Source organism: Macaca mulatta, chromosome 1 (genome assembly GCF_049350105.2).
Source record: "Macaca mulatta isolate MMU2019108-1 chromosome 1, T2T-MMU8v2.0, whole genome shotgun sequence".
NCBI lineage: Eukaryota > Metazoa > Chordata > Mammalia > Primates > Cercopithecidae > Macaca > Macaca mulatta.
This window is the reverse complement of record NC_133406.1, coordinates 10582657-10605934: the sequence shown is the minus strand read 5'-3', so window position 1 is coordinate 10605934 and position 23278 is coordinate 10582657. Positions and strand designations below refer to the sequence as shown.

At 36.9% G+C, this 23278-nt stretch overlaps 1 pseudogene; it reads left to right on the top strand.

Moving 5' to 3' along the window:
- The first annotated feature begins 1302 nt into the window (after nt 1-1302).
- On the top strand, nt 1303-2596 carry LOC716886 (keratin, type I cytoskeletal 18 pseudogene; annotated as a pseudogene).
- Nucleotides 2597-23278: the final 20682 nt, after the last annotated feature.

The window sequence follows — 23278 nt, the reverse complement described above, 5'->3', positions numbered from 1 at the left end:
GGTTCTAGTTCAGCCAAAAGTTAATTTATTTTCCTGATAGCTAGTTGAGCCAATTTGGCTGATGTACATCTCTGAACCAATTAAATGGAGAAGGCATTAGAATTTTCAATAAATGTGTAGTTCTATGACAGAATCAATAAACTCATATATCATGAATTAAAGTGTTGAAAGAATGGTATCATTCCAGCAAAACTTTTGTGCTATTATCAGAATATGGTAAATGGATATTGGGTAGCAAATATAGAAAAAATTCTAACTACATTGACACAATCTTTTTCCTGCCTTCTCCCTCAGCCATTGCTAAAAGCACCAAAACAAAACTAAACAACACAAAAACAACCCACATACCTTCGGGGATTTTTTTTTTTTTGGAATGAGCGGGTGGAGAGTTTACCGAAAATAACAGAGCAATGAGCTTGTTTACCAACCTCTTTCTCCCATTTAATCAAACCCTTTTCCATTCCCCTATGAGTACCAAGGCCCTCAAAGACAGTAGCATATACATAAGCTATTCGTGAAAAACAAGCACTTCTGAAGAGTGACCAAAATGAGTGAACATCCAAACATTTGTTGACAAATTTGTACTATTATATTTTTGTTTTTAATTTTACTTGTCCTTAGTGTGATATAATAAATATTTTTTCAAGTTGCCATGTATTTCTGTCTCCCAAGATGCACTGTTAATCAATCTACTGATTATAATCCAATTAACCAATTAAAGGCAGATCTACACACCAAGAAAGGATAATTTATCATAAAGATAAAGTATGCAGATAATTCAAAGAAAAACTACAGGCTCGTTGAGTAAGAACTACATTCATTTAAGGATCATTGAATAGCTTTTGTTGACCGAAGACTAATGCTCCAATGCAGTTCTCACTTTGAGGCCTTTCAAAAGGGGCAATTAATTGGTAACATATTTGGGACACTGACCTGAGTTGCCCAAGCAAAAATATAAACTTTGTTTTTATGAAAGAAAGTTTAAGGAAGTAGTTAAATCAGGTTACATAATATTTCTTTATCTTAATTTAATTTTATATCTTTTATAATTATTAAGTGTGCTTCCACCTGATTCTGTAAGACTTTTCTCATCTTTATACCACTTACATGACAAAGAACATATGCTCTGTATGCTTACTGTCTGCTGCCAGCTAGGTGATAGCTAAATTGCTTGGATCTGTCTGTATAAATAATCTCCACAACAAGTGCAGTGAAAGTGAATGAAATGAAATGAAAACAGTAGGGCAGAAAGGTCGTCGGCAAAGCCTGAGTCCTGTCCTCTTGCTCTCTTCACCAGACAATATGAGCTTCATCACTTGCTCTACCTTCTCCAGCAACTACCAGTCCCTGAACTCTGTCCAGGCGCCCAGCGGCGGTGCCCGGCCAGTCAGCAGCGCAGCCAGCCTCTGTGCAGGCACCGGGGGCTCTGGTTCCCAGATCTCTGTGACCCGCTCCACCAGCTTCTGGGGCTGCACGGGGTCTGGGGGCCTGACCATGGGGATGGCCGGGGATCTGGCAGGAATGGGAGGCATCCAGAATGGTAAGGAGACCATGCAAAGCCTGATCGACTACCTGGCCTCCTAAGCAAAATCCGGGAGCACATGGAGAAGAAGGGACCCCAGGTCAGAGTCTGGAGCCATTACTTAAAGACCATTGAGGAACTGAGGGCTCAGATCTTCGCAAATACTGTGGATAATGCCGCATCGTTCTGCAGATCAACAATGCCCAGCTTGCTGCTGATGACTTTAGAGTCAAGTGTGAGACAGAGCGGGCTATGCACCAGTCTGTGGAGAGCGACATCCATGGACTCTGCAAGATCATCGATGACACTCACTCAGCTGCAGCTGGAGACAGAGATTGAGGCTGTCAAGGAGGAGCTGTTCTTCATGAAGAAGCACCATGAAGAAGAAGTAAAAGGCCTACAAGCCCAGATTGCCAGCTCTGGGTTGACCGTGGAGGTAGAGGCCCCCAAATCTCAGGACCTCGCCAAGATCATGGCAGACATCCGGCCCCAATACGATGAGCTGGCTCGGAAGAACCGAGAGGAGCTGGACAAGCACTGGTCTCAGCAGATTGAGGACAGCACCGCAGTGGTCACCACGCAGTCCGCCGAGGTTGGAGCTGCTGAATCGATGCTCACAGAGCTGAGAGGTACAGTCCAGTCCTTGGAGATGGATCTGGACTCCATGAGAAATCTGAGGGCCAGCTTGGAGAACAGCCTGAGGGAGGTGGAGGCCCGCTACACCCTGCAGATGGAGCAGCTCAACGGGATCCTGCTGCACCTGGAGTCAGAGCTGGCGCAGACCCAGGCAGAGAGACAGAAGTAAGAGGCCCCGCTGAACATCAAGGTCGACTTGAAGGCTGAGATCGCCATCTTCCACCACCTGCTAGAAGACAGGGAGGGCTTCAATCTCGCTGATGCCGTGGACAGCAGTTTTCCATGCAAACCATCCAAAAGACCACCACCCGCTGGATAGTGGATGGCAAAGTGGTGTCTGAGACCAACAACACCAAAGTTCTGAGGCATTAAGGCAGCAGAAGCAGGGTACCCTTTGGGGAGCAGGAGACCAATACAAAGTTCAGAAGTAAAAAAAAAAAAGAAAATATAAATCGTCATTAAAATAAAGGTTGATTTTTTTTGTCAAGAATAATCGAGAAACTGCAAAAACATCCGATTCCCAGTATAAATGATTAAAAGCAATTAACAAATTCTACGACCGGGCGCGGTGGCTCAAGCCTGTAATCCCAGCACTTTGGGAGGCCGAGACGGGTGGATCACGAGGTCAGGAGATCGAGACCATCCTGGCTAATACGGTGAAACCCCATCTCTAGTAAAAATTACAAAAAACTAGCTGGGCGAGGTGGCGGGTGCCTGTAGTCCCAGCTACTCGGGAGGCTGAGGCAGGAGAATGGCGTAAACCCGGGAGTCAGAGCTTGCAGTGAGCTGAGATCCGGCCACTGCACTCCAGCCCGGGCAATAGAGCGAGACTCCGTCTCAAAAACAACAACAACAACAACAACAACAAAAATTCTACAAAGAAATGGGGATCTATGTACAGTACAGAAGATATTTATATAAGACAGTATAGGGAGCATGTTTACTCCAGTAAATTTTGCAGGTTAGATAGTTTCTCTAAACAATACAAATGACCAATATTGACTCCACTCAGGATGACCAACCATTTGATTTACATAGGACTGAGGGAGTTCACAGGTGTGAGGCTTTCGGCACTAAAACTATAAAAGTCAAGTGGAAAACTAGGATGCATTGGACATTCTAAATCATATGAAATAGGAGAATTGTATATATCACTGTCTAAGTAAGTGAGTAGTCTAAATATTCATGCACTTCACCATCAAAGGTATCAGACCTATGCCATTTTACAGCCGAGTTTTACCACGCTTTCAAGAAATAGTCTTCAACTGATATAAATGTTTTATGAAAGAAGAAAATAGCAAATTTTGCCTGATTGAATTATTAAATATATAGTAGAATATGAATAACAAACCTGGAAAATTACAGTATAAGGAAAATTTGAACAATTTCACTTTGAACATTAATACAAAAATCCTAATGACATATTAGCTTACTGAAGCCACAATATAGATGAAATATATATTATAATTATGTAAGATGAATCACAAATGTGAAAAAGTTACATCAGAGTTTATATCAATATAATTTACTACATTACTATATTATATGAAAGAAACCTCTAACCGTTTCAATAGATGCAGAAAAAGCACTAAATTGTATGCTCACTTTGGAGTAAACCTGTTAGTAAATTAGAAATAAAAGGGAGTTACTTGATCTGAAATTTCTCCTATCAAAAGAAGTTCAAATGGTCACCAGTAATCATTGCAAGGTAAACTAAAATAACAATAAAAAATAATTTATCTTTTGTCAGTTTAGCCAGTATGTAAAAGTTTGACAATAGCAAGCTTTGGTCAGGACATGGAAAAGAACTACTCTAATTTCCCTGTAGAAAGATAAGTTGGTAGCACTTCGTGAACTCGGTTTTATGATACTCTCATTTGGCTCAGGGTTTCCACTTCTAAACAACCTAAGGAGATACTCCTAAGAATGTTGCAAGTAAGGCTGGGTGTGGTGGCTCACTCCTGTAATCCCAGCACTTTGGGAGGCCAAGACAGGCCTTGAGGTCAGGAATTCAAGACCAGCCTGGTTGAAAATACAAAAAAATTAGCCCAATGTGGTGGCACATGCCTGTAATCCCAGCTACTCAGGCGGCTGAGGTAGGATAATCGCTTGAACCCAGGAGGTGGAGGTTGCAGTGAGCCAAGATCATGCCACTGCACTCCAGTCTGGGTGACAGAGCATGACTCTTTCTCAAAAAAAAAAAAAAAAAAAAAAAAGAATGTTGAAAGTAGAATTATTTATAACAGCAATATTTGAAAAATATATATATATAAAGACCCATTAATAGGAGATGGAGAAAATATGACAGTGATATAAGAGGCTATTTGATAATTAGTAAGAATGAAATAGATGCAGGGATATCAATAAGAATAAATCTCAGAAACAGAAATTGTATTTAAAAGGTCGAGCAATTCAAATTGTATGATTAGTAATAATATTAAGGCACACCACTCCTAAAATTTCATGGATGCGTATGTATGTCATCACTGTAGAAAAGCAACATTAGGCTGGGCATGGTGGTTCACACCTGTAATCCCAACGCTTTGAAAAGCTGAAGTGGAAAGATCACTTGATCCCAGGAGTTTGAAGCTACAGTGAGCTATGATCCTGCCACTCCCCTCCAGCCTGGACGACAGAGTAAAATTCTGTCTCAACAAGAAAATAATGATAATCATATTTTTTTTAAAAAAATGGCTAGAAAATATCCATGGTAATGTCTGAATGTTGATACCGTTTGAGAGAATGAGAGGCTGGATATATATAGGCACAATAAGCTTTAACTCTATTTATAAGGTTTTATTTATTAAATAAAATCTAAAACAAAAATATAAAATATTAATGTAATATTTTAATTCTACGTGTTAGACATAATTAGAAGCATCATTTTATTCCATGGATTTTCTGTTTATAAGATGTGACTCAAAATAAAAAGTGTTACAAAAACAAAAAGTAGCCTAAAACCTACATAACTTATATGTACCTTTAAAATTAAAGGTGCATTGAATGGATTATAGCTAAAGGATTCAAGAAATAATTCACATTGACTCCCACCCAGTCTCTCAGATTTCTTCTGACATACATTTTTTAAAAAATAATGAACTGTTCCCTAGATACCTTTGTCTAAATATTAACAATCCTACAAATAATTTTCTTTCTCCGAATCTTATTCCTTCTAAGAATATTATTATTCTTCCTAATCTGATGGTCTTCTGCAGTCATTTCAGCTCTTCAAAGTTGTCTTTTCCATCCTCCCAGGATACCAAATTGCTTAGGAAATGCTTTGAGTTTTATATCAAACTGTCTCTGGAACCTGGCACTTTGTTACCACTCGCACTGCACATACATTAGTCAGAACCCAAACATTTCGTCTATCTCCCTTCTAAATATATGTTATAAAAATATATAATTTATATATATTCTACATACATATGTTATATATAAATTCATATAATTTGTACATTTATATTATGTCTAAATATATAATATCATGTATAATACCTACAAATGTACAAATACAGAGAAAGAGATATGGATAGTACAGTTGTCTCTTTTTAAAGGTAAAATGACTATAATTATTATAAAAATAACATGTATTACCCTGTCTCTACTAAAAATACAAAAAGTTAGCCAAATGTGGTGGCGGGCCCCTGTAGTCCCAGCTACTCGGGAGGCTGAGGCAGGAGAATGTCCTGAACCCGGGAGGCAGAGCTTGCAGTGAGCCGAGATGGCACCACAGCACTCCAGCCTGGGTGACAGAGCGAGACTCCGTCTCGAAAAACAAAAAAACAAAACAAACAAACAAGAAAAAGTATTCATTTTATATATTTCTAAACTTAAAGCAATATAGGAAGGTGCAGAGAAGAAAATGTGAAATAATCTGTACATCAAACACCTATGACATGCAATTTGCCTATGTAACAAACCTGCACATGTACCCTTGAACCTAAAATAAAAGTTTAAAATACATAAAAAAGAAGAAAGTAGAACCTCCCCAGATCTTCAGAATTCTCCTTCCAGAAATACTTGAAGCTATTGTTTGACATTATTAATATTGATATGGTTTGTCTGGGTCCCTACCCAAATCTCGTCTAGAATTGTAGTTTCCATAATTCCCACATGTCATGGGAGGGACCCGATGAGAAGTAATTGAAATGAGATTCATGCTATTCCCTGAGCGATCCTCGTGATAGTAAGTTCTCATGAGATTTGATAGTTTCATAAGGGGCTTCCCTCTTTGTTCGGCTCTAATTCTTCTCCTTGCTGCCACCATATGAAGAAGGATGTGTTTGCTTCCCCTTCCACAATGATTGTAAGTTTCTTGAGGCTTCCCCAGTCATGCTGAACTGTGAGTCAATTAAACCTGTTTCTGTTATAAATTACCCAGTCTCAGGTATGTCTTTATAAGCAGTATGTGAAAGGACAAATATATTTATAAATATGTAAATATGGAGGTATCTATCTATTTATCTCTCTATATATTTAGATTTTCCAAAATAGGACTATATTAATATGACAACACTGTGTTAATAATGTATGAGTACCTTTATTTCCATCTTTAACAAAAAAGGATCTGCAGCAGAAATTAAAGAGTTGCTGAATTTCAGAAAAAGATTTGTTCAAAGGAGATTACTTTCATCAACTTTTTTTACTACTGTTAATGAGAGAATTATGCAAATCACTAAAAATATGAACTCAGGTGTTTTAACTACAACTTTAAACAATATCTCTTAATTCCTGTTTTTCCCATTTGCCCATTTTTTTAAGTTGGTATATAATTAGTTGAAAATTATTAGAGTTTATTATATGTGCCCTTTGTCTTGTAGTATAATTTTAGTGCTTTTAAAGTTTATGTTTAAATTGATGCTATGTTCACCAGCAGTGAGCATTCTCTATTGTTGATTTTTTTATTTTGTGTCATCACTTTTTGGATAGATAGCATTTTGTTATTTAGAAATGCTTTGCTCTTTGAGTTTGTGCTCATCGATATTGTATTTCCAAATTATTTTATTACATGCAATTTGCCTGCAATTTGCGCAAAATGCCTGCAATTTGCATTTGTCCTTTTGAGCTAAATTATCTCTTTAAAATTACTTTATGTGCTGTGTGAATATAATATTCCTTTAATAAGTTAGAATGTTAGAAATAATGTTGTTGTCTTTTGAACACTAAATATAACTACTCCCCCTCTTCCTTTATGTGGAGTCAGTCTTTATATTTCCTATGTATACTTCATTTTTATACTATTACATATAGTCTATATGCCCATACAAATCATTCTTAGTGTTGGTTTCTGATTGGGTTTATCTGTCTTTTAAAATGTTTATATGTATGCTATCTTATTATACCTATCCTTCTTCCCCATTTAAAAAAGTCATTAACTTGTGTTTTGAGCTCAATCCATGACCAATGTCATATATACCATGTATATTGAACCATATAGCACTGGAACCATACCTGCAACTACTAGATGGTACTTTTATGTGAATAGATATCTAGGTTGTTTATTCTGGTTCTCTAACAGTGTTATAATAAGCATAGTTTTATGTGTAACTTTATGCTTCTCTTAGCTAATTTCTTTAGGTAAGTACTTGATATATTTAATAGTGTTGCTGAGACATAGGACCTGAATATTACAACTTTTACTACATATTGTCAAATTGCTTGCAACTTAGCTTTACTGGTTTACTACTAGCAAACTATAAATTTGTCTCTCAACTATTTTCAAACACTTGATGTTAGTGTTTTCTTTTCTCTGCAAACTCACATCATCTGCTGGTTTTTTTTTTTTTTTTTTTTTTTGACTTTTTAGTAATAGCCATTCTGACCGGTATGAGATGGCATCTCATTGTGGTTACTGTTGGTGGAAGTGTAAATTCAACCATTATAGAAAGCAGTATGACGATTTCTCAAAGAGCTGAAGGCAGAACTCCCATTTGACCCAGCAATGTCATTACCAGGTATATACTCAGAGGAATATAAATCATTCTACCATAAAGACAGATGCATGCAAATGTTCATTGCAGCATGATTCACAACAGTGAAGACATGGAGTCACCCTAAATTCCCATCACTGACAGACATTGGATAAAGAAAATGTGGTACATATACACTATGGAAAACTATGCAGCTTAAAAAAAAGGAGATCAAGATTTTTGCAGGAACATAGATGGAGCTGGAGGCTATTCTCCTTTGCAAATTAATGCAGGAACAAAAAACCAAATATGGCATGTTCTCACTTATAAGTGGGAGCTAAATGATAAGAACTGATGAATCCAAATAAGGAAACAACAGACACTGGGGTCTGCTTGAGGGTGGAGGGTAAGAAGAGGGAGAGGAGCACAAAAGATAATGATTGGGTACTGGGCTGAATACCTGGGTGATGAAATAATCTGTACAACAAATGCACATGACCTGGGTTCACCTGTGTAACAAACCTTCATATGCATCCCCAAACCGAGAATTTAAAAATAAAACAACAGTTGATGTTAGAAGGTATTAACATTTTTGCCAGCCTAATTTATAAAGATTCTTTTCCTTAAATTTGAATGTTGATCTCTCTTATATTTTAATACTTTTCAAATCTATTTATTCTGTTCTCTTCTCCATAAATAATAACATGTGTGTGTTGTATCACCTTTGTCATATGCATCTTATTCAAACTACATTTTAATCTTCTTTATTCTCCATGTGTCTGTATAGCTGATATGGGTTGGCCGGGACCCTACACTAATCTCGTCTTGAATTGTAGCTCCCATAATTCCCATGTGTTGTGGGCGGGACCCAGTGGGAGATCACTGAATCATGGGGGCAGTTTTCCCTATACTGTTCTCCTATTAGTGAGTAAGTCTCACAGGAGCTGATGGTTTAATAAGGGGTTTCTCTTTACACCGGACTCTTATTCTCTCTTGCCTGCCACCATGTAAGACATGACTTTCACCTTCCACCATGATTGTGAGGCCTCCCCAGTCACATGGAACTGTGAGTCCATTAATCCTCTTTTTCTTTATAAACTACACAGTCTCAGGTATGTTTTATCAGCACTGCAAAAACAGACTAATAAAACGACTTTCTCGAGCCTTCTACTTTATGCCAGATTAACTAAATTTTTTTTCTATTTTGTTGCTTTAACTATGACTTTTATCCCTGGAATGTTTTTATTTTGCCTTTCAGTGTATTCCAAGTTTTAAAAAATCTCCTCGTTTGCTTTATAATCTCTTCTCTATAGCCTTAAATCTCTCCTTCTACTCTGTAGTTTTTATTTTTTTTAAGATTGTTGTCAAGTACAATTTTTGAAGTTATGAAGATTTGTCAAAAGCATTTTATCCATTTCTTTGGCTGAATTTATGTGTAGTTTCTCCTGTGGTCTTTTTCTTAATAACATTTATATTTGAATGGGACTGAGTATTTGCCAAGTTCTGTATGAAGGAGTGGGCTGAGAGTAACCTGAGGCAGCCTACAGAACTGAGTCAAATCCCACTACCTTCGCCAAAATGGCTCATTAAATCCGTTATGTTATTTGACTTTGAAACATGCTTCCTTTTAGGTTTCAGCTGCCAGCATGGTTCCTAGTGAAGCACCCTGTGTCTGGCAATTACAGCTTTATTCCCCATCCTTTCATCTTCTTAGATTGGAGAAGATAAAAAATGTTTCATTACGAGTTCTAACACTTCTAAGACTCCGGTTTTGATCACTGTCTAGCATGCTTAGCACTGAATATACATATTCAGTGCTTATGTATTTAGACATGTAAAAGAAGCCAAAATATCAGTATCATGGTGTAAGATGCACTAAGAGCCATAGACTATGACACAATAAATATTAGTATCAACTAATATTTTTATCACATGTGCTATTTTAAAACATTTTTATTATTGACAGTGCCCCATAATAGTCTCTCCAATCACATCTACCACAAAATAAATAGTAATTATTAAATACAAATATCTTGTAAATTTCTGATTTAAAAATGTTTACATCTGAACAGATGGCTTGACCACAACATTTCGTATTATTTGTTAGAAATTGTGTCATTCTTCATTAGACTTTTAGTATAGCGTAAAGGATGGCAGAGATAAACTAATGAATAAGTCAGTGACTCAATGTTATTAACCATTACTGCTAAGGGAGTTGCTAAATCAGAATTCAGCATATTATAGGATACACAGACTGATAAATAAGATGAAATATTTTGGCATCCTGAAGTAGCTAAATACATTGAACACTTTTGCTTGAAAAAAATACTTTCCATTACCTTTTTTGAAATTAAATTTATCTACCCAAAATAGCCCCAGATGCTCTATTTAAAAACAACAACAACAACAACAACCTGTTTTTAATGCATTTTATGAAACCCTTATTTGAGTGTGATCATGCTCTCGCAACTTAGCACTAAGCCAACATTATGTAATTATTCCACAATGAACCATTCCCTGAGTGAAGCCATTTCCACTGTCATGAAGTCAGGCAGTCAGTGAGATGATAGAAAATAAAGTTTGGATAGCTTTTGAATAGCTAATCAGATGCTATTTTGCAAGGCAGTTTCTTTCCTAATCTAGCTCAAGATATTACATACCTAATTATTAAGTTGCTATGCAGCATATTTCTGGCTGAGAAGTACATATTTCAAAGTTTCTAGCTGCATGAAAATAGTTTATACTCTTGGTCAAGAGATGTTTATTTATTTTATCCTGCATCCTTTTGCTCAACATACCTATCACTTATTGCCCAGGTGGTTTGAAAAATACCCTGGGAAATTTTATTTAGTTTTTCATTTACTCAGTAAATTTATTTTTATTGGTATTGTGCATGCATTTCTACCAACATGCACATAAATATTTGCAGTCCCGTTGATAGAGATATTATACTCTAGATGCTTTGGGAATTGTATTTCAGATTAAAAATGATGTGATTTTAAAAGATCTGCTGTAAAACATATACTGAATTGTGAACTTAAAAATTTAAGAGAGTAGATCTCATGTTAAATGTTCTTACCACACACACTATACAGAGGCACAAAGAAATTTTTACCTTAATTACAGTAATAATTTCCTAGATGTACACATGAAAATGTATGTGTTAAGTATGTGCCATGTTTTTGTATATCATATATGCCTCTATGAAGTTGTTGAAAAAATTAAAAAATAAAATGTCGGTTGAGGTAAATCTTTTAAATTGAATTTACGCCTTTACAGAGGGTAAATCATGACGCTTTCAGAATAAACCTCTGTGAACATTAGGGCAACCCCTTTCCTGTCTTTTGAAATTTTTGTACAACTATATCATTTGCAACTTTACATGTCATATTTTTAGTTTTGATTATAAGTTTCTAAACATAAATTTATGAATATACAGATTCTCGTTGGGAGCTTTGAGATTTAACAGCTGCAGACTAGATTGTTGGAGGGCCTCAGAGAGTAGTTTTAGGGGTAGTAAAATTTCAGGCCTGTGGTTCTTTCAGCTGCACAGATTCTTCAATATTTAATAGGCTTCCAGGAAATCTCCTCCTAGTAATATGATAGATCAGGTTATCCACCAACTCTCACTGAAAACAGCTAAAAATGGTGATTGAACTATTTGCAAGTGTTCTTAAAAGCATAAAACAAAGAAAACAGCAAACAAAACTCTAAGGGCCATCAAGCTTAACCCTCACTAAAGGCTAGAACCCAGAGGACTTGGCAGGTGAGCTAAATTTTGTGTGTGTTTTTATGTTCTCAATGGAGGCAAGGACAACTAAAGACAAATCGCAGCACTTGTGCATGATGAAGGTTTATTATGAGACCCTTCTTTCTACACTTACTAATCTGAGCGCTACATCTTCTTTAAAACCAAGAGTAAATACAACCCACCCAGCGCCTCCAGGGAATTAAAAAGCAAGTTATCCTAGTGCTGAGTATCACGCTGCAAGAAAGCCTACCTGTGAGCCCTTATGTGAATTGGAGCCCAGTGCATGTTACCAGGGTTTACAGTAGTCTTAGATAGCTGTCAGGAACAAATGTAAATCCTCTTTGGAATAATACAGGTATTCATTCTAGATCTTAAATATATCCTATGCATAATTCTACAAGGAGGCTCAACATATTAAGGCCAAATAGTATTACATACTAAGGAAGTTTGCCACCCAAATCAAGAGCTAGCGTAAAAACAGAAGATCTCAAAACATTTCAGATGTTAATATTTTCAAATATAGGTTTTAGTATATTTCAGCTTTCTTAAAATATATGAATTTAAATTAGAGACTCACTAAATGGATGTTTATATAATTAGACCAGAAGGAAATAACAGATTATAGAGGAAAGAAAACATTTTACAGAAAATGATTTAAAATGTTCAAGTTAATATAAAAAACAAAGGCAAACAAACAATTATTTTTTAAAACTTCAAAGTTAGGACAAATAGAAATTCACACTTAGAAATATATTGTGAAATAATAGAACATAAAAGACATTAGAAGATTTTGAAAGTCCTAGAAGCCATGAACAATATGTAAAATGTAATATAATTTCAATGGGATACTATTTAAAATATACAAATAAAAACATACTTTCTATAACTTTATTAAAACATACAAATAGGTCTTAATACACAATGGCATGGAGATATCAATAGTCTCCAAATCAATTTATAAATTCTATGCATTTCCAATCAATATGCCAACAAAGTGTTTATCTTTTTTCTTCTGTAGAAAATGATGGTATTTCTAACATTTATATAGCAAAAAGAAGCGATAAAAATAGCTAAGACAGTTTTTTGGTTTTTTTTTTTTTTTTTGAGAGGGAGTCTCGCTCTGTCGCCCAGGCTGGAGTGCAGTGGGACGATCTCGGCTCACTGCAAGCTCCGCCTCCCAGGTTTGCACCATTCTCCTGCCTCAGCCTCCGGAGTAGCTGGGACTACAGGCGCCCGCCAGCACGCCCGGTTAATTTTTTGTCTTTTTAGTAGAGACGGGGTTTCACCATGTTAGCCAGGATGGTCTCGATCTCCTGACCTCGTGATATGCCCGCCTCGGCCTCCCAAAGTGCTGGGATTACAGGTGTGAGACAATTTTTAAGAAGGATAAAAAGTGACAGAACTTTTCCAACAGGTTACAGAGAGTTATCTTAAAGCCGTAGCAATTAATATATTGTGATATTGATACAGTCATTTACAAATAAAGTAAAGGAAAAGAGTAGCATGTCCAAATGCTTACCCACATGAGGCAAACTGAAGTTTGACTGAGGTAGCAATGCTTGTCAAAGGGAAATGAAAGAAGTTCAAGGAATCACACAGAGTTTGACCATATGGCAACAAATATAATTATATTTGTACTGTATACCAAATACCAAAATAATTCCAGGTGGATAGAGATATTATACATGTAACTGAATTTTTACAATTTCAAAAAGAATGGGGGAGGATTTCTTTATAACATCAGAGACTAATTGATTTATTAAATAAAATACAAAAAGCACTGAAAATCCAGAACATAACTCATGTTATATCATATTAAAATGTAAAATTTTTGTTTATCAAAAGTATCATAAATTGCCAGGCAGAGTGACTCACACCTGTAATCCCAGCACTTTTTGAGGTCGAGGCGGGAGGATCACTTGAGCCCAGGAGTTGGAGACCAGCCTGGGCAACATGGCAAAAACCCATTTCTACAAAAGAAATACAAAAAATTAGCCAGGCATGGTGGCGTGCACCTGTAGTCCCAGCTGCTCGGTAGCTGAGGTGGGAGGATCACCTGAGCCCAAGATGTCGTGACTGCAGTGCAGTGAGCTGTGACCACACCACTACACCCCAGCCTAGGTAACAGAGCAAGACCCTGCTAAAAAAAAAAAAAAAAAAAAAAAAAAAAAAAACTACCACAAATAATAAAATGGTCAACAGATAAAAAATATTGGCTGCGCAGGGTGGCTCACGCCTGGAATCCCAGCACTTTGGGAGGCCAAGGCAGGCGGATCACCTAAGGTCAGGAATTCGAGACCAGCCTGACCAACATGGAGAAACCCTGTCTCTACTAAAAACACAAAATTAGCCAGGCGTGGTGGCGCATGCCTGTAACCCCAGCTACCCGGGAGGCTGAGGCAGGAGAATCGCTTGAACCTGGGAGGCGGAGGTTGTGGTGAGCCAAGATCGCACCACTGCACTCCAGCCTGGGCAACAAGATGGGCAACAAGAGCGAAACTCCCACTCAAAAAAAAAAAAAAAAGAAAATATTTGCAACATATGTGACTGACGAAGGCTTGGTAACCAGAAAGTCTACAAAACCTTTAAAATAAAAAAGAAAAGGGTCAAAAATGTAGCTAAAAAATAAGCAAAAGAGATGAACCAGACATCAAAGAAGAGGAAGAGATGACAAACATGTGATAAAGTATTTCAAAACCGAAAACCAGGGAAATGCAAATCAAGACCACAGTAAAGTATCATTTTTAAACTCAAAAGGTGAACAAAAATTTGGAGAACCGGCAATACCAACTATTGATGAGGATTTGAATCGGCAGGGCATGCTTAGTTATTCCTAGTGATTATAGAACAAGTTGGAGTCACATTTGGCATTAATTTATAAAATGAAACACACACATATTCCAGGAACCAGAAATCAAATTTAAACACCCAAAGAAAACTGGCAAATGCATGAATGAAGAGAACTGTACAACAATGTCCAGAGCAGCATTGCTTGTCAAAGGAAAAAAATATAAAAACAACTCAAATGTTAAAACAAACCAAATATCCAGGAAAATGCACAGTGCTTTGCATATCCACATAACAGATTGGTGTATGTGTACTATATACAATTTAATATCTATAAAAATGACCTATTTTCTAAAGAATAATCACAGATGATAAAATTATCACATTATTATAATAAGTAATGATAGGATTCAAGTATACAGCCCTTTTAAAAATGGCTTTAAAATTTACCAAATTATACACTATTCCAAATATAACAAATACAGATGACTTTTATTCATTCTCTTTGTTTCTTGTTTTTTTCTAAGTTTTTAAAAAATATTTTCATTAGAAAAATGTTTAATTCAATTGAGACTATGCATAGAGACAATTCTAGGGATTTGAATTTAATTATTTTTAATTAATGTGAAATTTTTTGTTGATAGGGTATAGAAGTTGATCGTTGAAAAGTATAAATACATTTTAAACATGAGTATAGTATAGTTGGAGTTGTGTTACCAATAAACATCCAGGCAAAATGGAATATTCAATCTTTTGAATTATTAATTATTTCATGACATTGGACAATCACAGATTTTCATAAATCTTCCCAGTCAGAAGGCTAATATATATTTTACATTCTAGAATGGAGAATTTTCATTATAAGATGCTGATGGTTACCTGTAACTAAAACATAAGGCTTTCTACAAATCTAAAAATCCATGAATACCTGAGATATGTGTGTGTGTGTGTGTGTGTGTGTGTGTATTCTCTGCATAATGGAGCTACTTCCAAAACAAAAGTATAACTTTGTCATTTAAAGTCACTTGTATTGTGAAAGTCAAGAACATAAAAGCAATAATTTTTTTAGGAAGTTTTATCATAATTTTCAAATGCTTCTACTCTGATATTTCATTAAATTATTAAAATATTGTTTTATATTGTTGATAAAATCAGGGCGCATGGAGGTTTAGTGTTTATGCATACTGATGTGAAGAAGCAACTCTGTTGTGTGCAAAAAGGAGAACTGGTTGGTTGTTTTAATGGAGCAGTGATAGTCCAACTATTGCAGAGGCACTTATTTCTCTCTTGAAATTTGTTGATTTCTATATACAATTTTTAGAGATATAAGAAATTTTGTTATTGCAAACTTAATATTAAACAGATCTTGTGTATGTTGCTTAAACTGTGATTGGTAGAAAGTCCTTGTGTTCTTGTAACAGAGCTTACTTACACAAAGTTTCTCCCTCAATTACACTACTCTGCTCTAGTTGCTCCGGATGCATCTTCTCAAGTTGCTCTTTCTCCTAGGAATTGCACCTAAATAATTTTCCCCACATAGTTTCTCATTGTAATTGTTTTTGAGCATTGGAATTGTCACGCATCATTGGAGATGTTACGAGAAACACACAGAATGATAAATGTGTGCATTCTCCACTCTGTCGCTCTGACACTGGCAATAGGATTATTCCAGGTGAGATCTGGGGGTAAGTGAGGTAAAATCCAGTCACAGAAGTGGGAATACATAGACTCATCAAATGAATGGTAGCAAGTAAATAATTCTGGCTCTGAGGAACTGAGAGTTGTTGTATTTACAAAAATATTTAGGCCGGGCGCGGTGGCTCAAGCCTGTAATCCCAGCACTTTGGGAGGCCAAGACGGGCGGATCATGAGGTCAGGAGATCGAGACCATCCTGGCTAACAAGGTGAAACCCCATCTCTACTAAAAATACAAAAAATTAGCCGGGCATGGTGGCAGGCGCCTGTAGTCCCAGCTACTCGGGAGGCTGAGGCAGGAGAATGGCGTGAACCCGGGAGCTGGAGCTTGCAGTGAGCTGAGATCGCGCCACTGCACTCCAGCCTGGGCCACAGAGCCAGACTCGGTCTCAAAAAAAAAAAAAAAAAAAAAAAAAAAATTTAATACCCTAGAGCATATGAGATGTAGCTTTTATTTCACATGTGGTTTTAGTAAGTCAGATCCTCTGTTTTTTAAACTCATATTTGTTCACAGTAAGTGCCCTTGAATTTACAGTTTATCATCTTTTTTTCTTAGGAAGAGTCTTAAAATTTTGACAGAAACAGTACTACAGCAATTTACATAAGGCGTAAAATCAACTTATGTTTTATCTAGAGACTCCTTACTTGTGTTTAATAAAGTCTATTTGAAAACCAGAAATTATCAAAAATTTAATGTTAATGACATTTCTTAAAGAAATTAGACCTAGGGATTTATAAATAGCTGAATCTTATGACAGAGAATAATTCAAGGATCCCTAAATATTTTATGATTTTGTTCTCTGTAAACTTATAGACTCTGGCCAAATAACAGCACAAAAATTATAGCATCTTCAAGATGTAGTTCCTGGATATAAAGATAATTATATTAATAAGTACTAAATATTTATTCATGTTGCAACGTATTTACAAAAAACTTTGTTTTTGGTGGGGTTACAAAATGTATGCTTAATAGCTGTACTTTTATATATTCTAATGATTATGTAATAGACTCAAATGAGCATACAAACACTAGCGCTTAATTATAGGAAAATTGGAAGTGATACTATTTAAATTCTTCAATTGTTAGTATGTGAACTTTGAAGATTCCTAGAGTGTCCTGTACCATTCATTTTTGGTGTGACAAAGGTGCCTGTAAAGTATTTAGCATGAGACTTTGTATATAGGCGGTTTACACCTTGACGTCTGAGATGGAGCCATCAGGGTTGCTGTGCTTGATAACATTGTATGCCAAGATTATTCCATAATTTCTGGGTGTTTCCTTTGTCCAGAGGTGACTAGCTCCACTTACCTGTGGACCATGCAAAAGTTTCATCCAAGATAGGGCCCTCCTCTCCTCACATTTCATCTAGAACAATAACCAAGATCAGGTGATCCAATAGTAGAACTATCCTGCTCCAGGAGCAAAGCATTCACCAAAATAACTCCAGGTTCTAATTGATACATAACAGTAGGTACTGAGATCCCGGGATTGTATCTGGAGTGTGCTTGTTCATGGGTACAGAAAAATATAGAATTCGAAAGGGATTTATTGAAATTGGGTATTAGATAAAATATAAGTTCTCATCGAGGAAATCTGGAGATTGTATTGATACATTGCTAAGGTAGTTCCTTAAAGCTTGAGAAGAAAAAATGCTCTAGTAAATGAGATGCAGGTGCTGGAATTGCCATAGAAGAGTGCTGAGGAAGAGCTGACTGTATTCAGAGATTAAGGTATGTAAGAATAGATAAATTCTGCTGTATCAGAGAACGCTTTAGTTAATTACATTCCCCAAGTGGCCAGAAGAATCCCACTCCATAGAGTACTGGGAATGCTCTAGTATGGGAGCATAGTCATTGCTGAGAATCCCAGAGAAATCTATTCTCCATAGGCCAGGTTTACCGACAGGAGAGTTTTCAATAGAATCGGACTTCCAAATAGTCTGTCAAAAGCAGAATGGTGTATTTATTCTTTTTGGGAAACAAGACCAGTCTGAAAACCAAGGGCCCCTTAGGTACATCTGTTTGTTACACTTCTTTGGACTTTGGAGACTGTGATGTTGAGATCTCTATATCTATCTATCTATCTATATATCTATCTATCTATCTATCTATCTATCTATCTATCTATCTATCTATCATCTATCTATATTTCTAATATCTATATCTATCTATCTTTAATATCTATCATCTATTTATCTCTAATATCTATCTATCTATCAATCTATCATCTATCTATATCTATCTGTATATCTGTATCTATCTATCTTTAATATCTATCATCTATTTATCTCTAATTATCTATCTATCTATCATCTATATCTATTTATAGTTTCCAGATAGCTGAACACGTGGAGGCTGACAGGTGAAGAAGAACTCATCCATCCACATTCTGGAGGGGTGGTGGCATGCCCCCAACTCCATGGGGATGGAAACTACCGCACTTGGGACCCTTCCAAATCTCACCATATGTATCTCTTCATCTAGCTGTTTATTTCTATCCTTTAAAATATCCTTCATAATGAGCCAGTAAGTGTAAATATTTTCCTGAGATCTGTGAGCTGCTCTAGCAAGTTAATTAGACCCAAAAAGGGGGGTGTGAAAACCTCAACTTGAAGCTAGTGGATCATAAGTCCCCCCAGACTTGTGACTGTGGGGAGGGAGGGGGAGGTTTTGTGGGACTGAGCCCTCCCCTGTGGGATCTGACACTATCTCCAGGTAGACAGTGTTGGAGATGAATTGGAGGACACATAGCTGGTGTCCATTTCTTGCTGTATGTGGAAAAACCCCCATACATTTAGCCACAGAAGTCATCTTCTGTGTTAATAATTGGGGTTTGTAAGAGCAGAGGAAGCAGAGCTTGAGAGTGAGTTTGTTTGTTTCCCTGAAAGGGATAGTATCCATGCAATGCTGGGGAACCCTCCTCTGAGTGAGCTTTATCCAAAGAGAGTTCTTCAACAGGTTCAGGCTGTAGAAAAGCAACCTGGCTGTTTTCTAACATATTCACTGGCAAATCCCATAGTACTTGAGGTATTTGGGATAGATAAGGATGCTGTGTAGACTCTCTGGCAAGCTCCAGAAGAGCCACAGCGTGGACCTAGGGTTCTGCGACTGTTCACTATTCAAAAACAGCCTCTAGCTTTGGTGGCATCAAGCACAGCAGTTTCTGAGCATGTCCTTCACGTGACTATGCAAATAGAGCTGCCTATATTGACAGGTCATTTTGTAAAGTCAAATCTAAAGATCTGTAATATTGGGTAGGCACGGAGGCATTCATCATGTGATAGAAATCATAAATTGGGGATTCGTTCAAGTAGGTGTGAAAGGCACAAGCGAATGTATAAATACATTTGGCCATTGCCTGCAACAAGTGTCACCTAGCTCATTGCACAGCCATTTGTTCCTTAGCTCACATCTAATTTATTCTTTTGTGGGACTACCACAACTGGATGATGAGGAAGGAAGAAACACAGTTCACAGATGAATAAAATCAATAAGTTGGTATGAGCAGAAAATGAGTTGCTCCTGCAAAAAGGCCCAGCACAGAAGAAGTATCTCTAAAAGAAAGAAAGAAAGAGAAAATTCTCCTATGGTGGGCAGAGATTGGAAATGGACACACGGTGATCTACTTAGTGTAGAAGGAGAAATGGCTTGCGGCAAGGATATGCAGAGGCTCTTGGTCAGTGGTAAATTACCCTGCCTAGTGGAGCAGGATCTAAGAAAGCAAGATTGGAAAAATAGAGACAAAGAAGACAGGGGGAGAGACATACGGCTGGACCTATGGGAGTAGACACCAAATATGTGGATATTTGGTTTTCCCATCAGTTCCACCAGAACACATCTGCCCCAGTGGAGCAACCAAACAACCATGCAGATAGAATGACTTGGGTAGGGCGTATCATCCAGCCTCTGTCTTTAGCCAGCTCTGTGCTTGGGTGTTGTGCACATGAATGGAGTAAACCTGGGGCAGGGTTGGAAACTGTGGATGGCAAGCAAGCTACGTGAACACCAACACTGGCAGTGGGAAAGGAAACAGAATGGCTGGTATACAAGGGGATGATAACTAGCAATGACACTCTCTTGGACCCTACTATTCACCCCATTACAAATCATTGTTTTGTTGTTGTCGGGTTGTTTGTTTGTTTGTTTTGTTGTTGTTGTTGTTTTAAGAACTGTGACCAGTCACAAATACAAAGACAGAAGAGATTAGACTTAGTGTGTGTCATAAATGGATCTGAGCAGTACAAGAGGTGGGCTACAGCAGACCTTGTAGGTGCACAGCCCCTAGCCCCTCATCATTATAACTGAAGGCTCCACAGAAACCTCCTGCCATTGGAACTGAAGATTCTGTCTTCTGGCTAAGGGAATATGCTGAGCCTGTATACATGACAAACTAAAAGTAATAGAGATTTAATTCTAGAAGTCACCTTCTATTAAAGAAAAATGGGAATCTGGTAGATTCAAACCCCAGTTTCCTCGTCACTCATTAAGGATCGCTCCAAGGCTGAGCTCTCCTGTTTCCCAGAATTCCCATTGTACTCCAGCTCCAGGGTCTCTCAGTGGTAAGAGGTAAATAGAAGATGCCTTTCCATTCCTGGGATCTCCTACCAACAAAACTGCTTGTCCACTTGTCATTAGTTCTTCATCTCAGGGTCTTCCTGGAGAAGAAATCCACCACACATTTAAAAAATCTATTTTATATAATTAAATGAAACATGCATTCTGAATGTTGTGTCGGTACCTTTCTCATGTGGATTATTTACTTGTGTCTTGATTTTCCCAGTTAGATCCTTATTTTTCCGTGACTTCTCCTTCAGTAACATCTGAATAACAAGAACTCAGAATATAAAAGAGCAATGAAAGAAATACCCAAATCAGTAGATTGAATAAAATCTGCATGAGAAATGCAAGGTCATAAATATTTATTTGGGCTTTTCCTCAATTTTTACCCTGTTAAGGATGGACCCTTAGGTTCAAAAGTATTGTAGACCATATTAAGTGCTACAGAAGGTTCTCCCTCTCTATAGCTACCTTCTCATTCAATTGCAATGTAATGTGATTAGATTTTATGCATGTATATGGAAAGGGATGTCTGAATACATGGCTTGTCTGAAAGCTAAAATAAGTATGAACGCTGGATTATAAAATTTAAAATTCAGATTCACTTCAGATTCAGGTTCACAAAGATTACGTTTTTCTATTCCAGTCTTCCAAATGGCATTTTCATCTCTAGAAATTTGAGAGAGAAATTGAGTGTCTTCATATGTGAATGGCTCTTCAATTACTTTTAATGCAAACTCACCCTATGTAAAATAAGTGCTTTATTTTATACAGTAGTAATTAAACTACTGAGCATGTTTGAGAAACACTTACATTTTGTGGATTTATACAAAACTGCTATTGCAATTAATGTCAGGACTGCAAAGATAAGGACCACAGTCCATTAACAGTTAGCAACCCTATCAGCTTGACTAGTGACTGGAAATACAGTGCTGATGAATTTCATACATAATATTTGAGAAAAGCTATAAGCTATTAATTTGTAACATACTTCACTAAGCAAATGGAATTAGCAATAGTGAAGGATAAAAATCTTTTGAGCGTATGTTAGGTTTTGTTAATGAAATAAGACAAATTCTTTGAAAAAGTAAAAATTTTGAAATACATGTCCACCAAGAAGTTCTTGTTTGCCCAAAGTCAAAATCATTTTAGCACTTTAGACAGATCGTTTGTCTTTTGAAAGAAAACATCATCATAATAGTGTTGGAAAAGTTTATTCCAGATCAATTTTTGTGTGAACTTGTAAAAACTTGCCTTTTATTTTTTATGTAAAGTGTTTACATCTTGGGAACTTAAGATTTTTCCTTTATTATTTTCTTGTTTCTCTAGTCATTTTCCATAGACAATGCTTGCAAAGGAAGTTAAAAGTGATGTGTTTTCTCATCATAATTGATCCAGTGAGTTTTTGCCCTCCTCAAGACGAGCAGTACATTTTCCATTGATCTCCTCCTAATTTCAATTTCTTCCTATAAAAGATAGATTCCATGATTAATAACTTCAATTACCCTCTTGTCACTATTATCAATGTCCTTGGCCTCATTGTTCCAGTGATACAGGCAGCTGGCAAAAGAAACTTGAAGAGAAAAATCAGAAAACTCTATACTGTATCTTAGTATTGACTTGACATTCTTGATGCTTCCCTAGCTAGTATGTTTTCCTATGATCACAAGGAGCTAGTTTAAACTCCTATATTATCATATACTTACCTCTGCCACCTGTGTTATTCTCAGAAGATGGTCTCACTCACCTATCACGTCACAACCAGCAATTTCATAATAGCGTTTTCACAAACTCTGTCCAGCTTTCCAAACTTTTACCTTCTGTGATTGTATTCACTTTCATTTATTCTTCTACATTTTGGACAACAGTGCTGTTTATGATTATTTTAATTTTAACTTCCCTACTGAGTCTTCTACACTTGCCTGCATCTTTGAGGCAGTATCCTCTTCCCTTGTAAACCTATAGCGACCATGGAAGTGAGCTTCTTTCACTTTCATGGTGTAGTTGCAAGCTGCCTATGAAGAAGTTTTTTCTCTTTGAGGTGCCAACTGTAACTTTCATTCTTCAGGTCTTTTCGTAACTGGTAATCAACCTCAATGACTGCGAAAGGACACAGCTGGCTTCAGATTCACTTAGAAGGATATGATGCTAATGAATGCTGCATGTCTGCATGTCAGCACAAGTCATTTCTTACTCATGAACGCCCTCACAGCAGTCCCACAGTAGTGCAAGGACTGTGGACTCTGAGTAATTCTGTCTAGTTCTCTCCTTGGTGCCTTTTACCAGCTGTGACCCCTGAGGTCATAACTCACTCTATTTCAGTTTTCTCACTTAAAACATAGAGACAAACATCGCAATTCACCTAGCAGAGTTTTGTTGAGGGCTAAACAAAATAAGCTAATGTAAAAGACCCTCTGG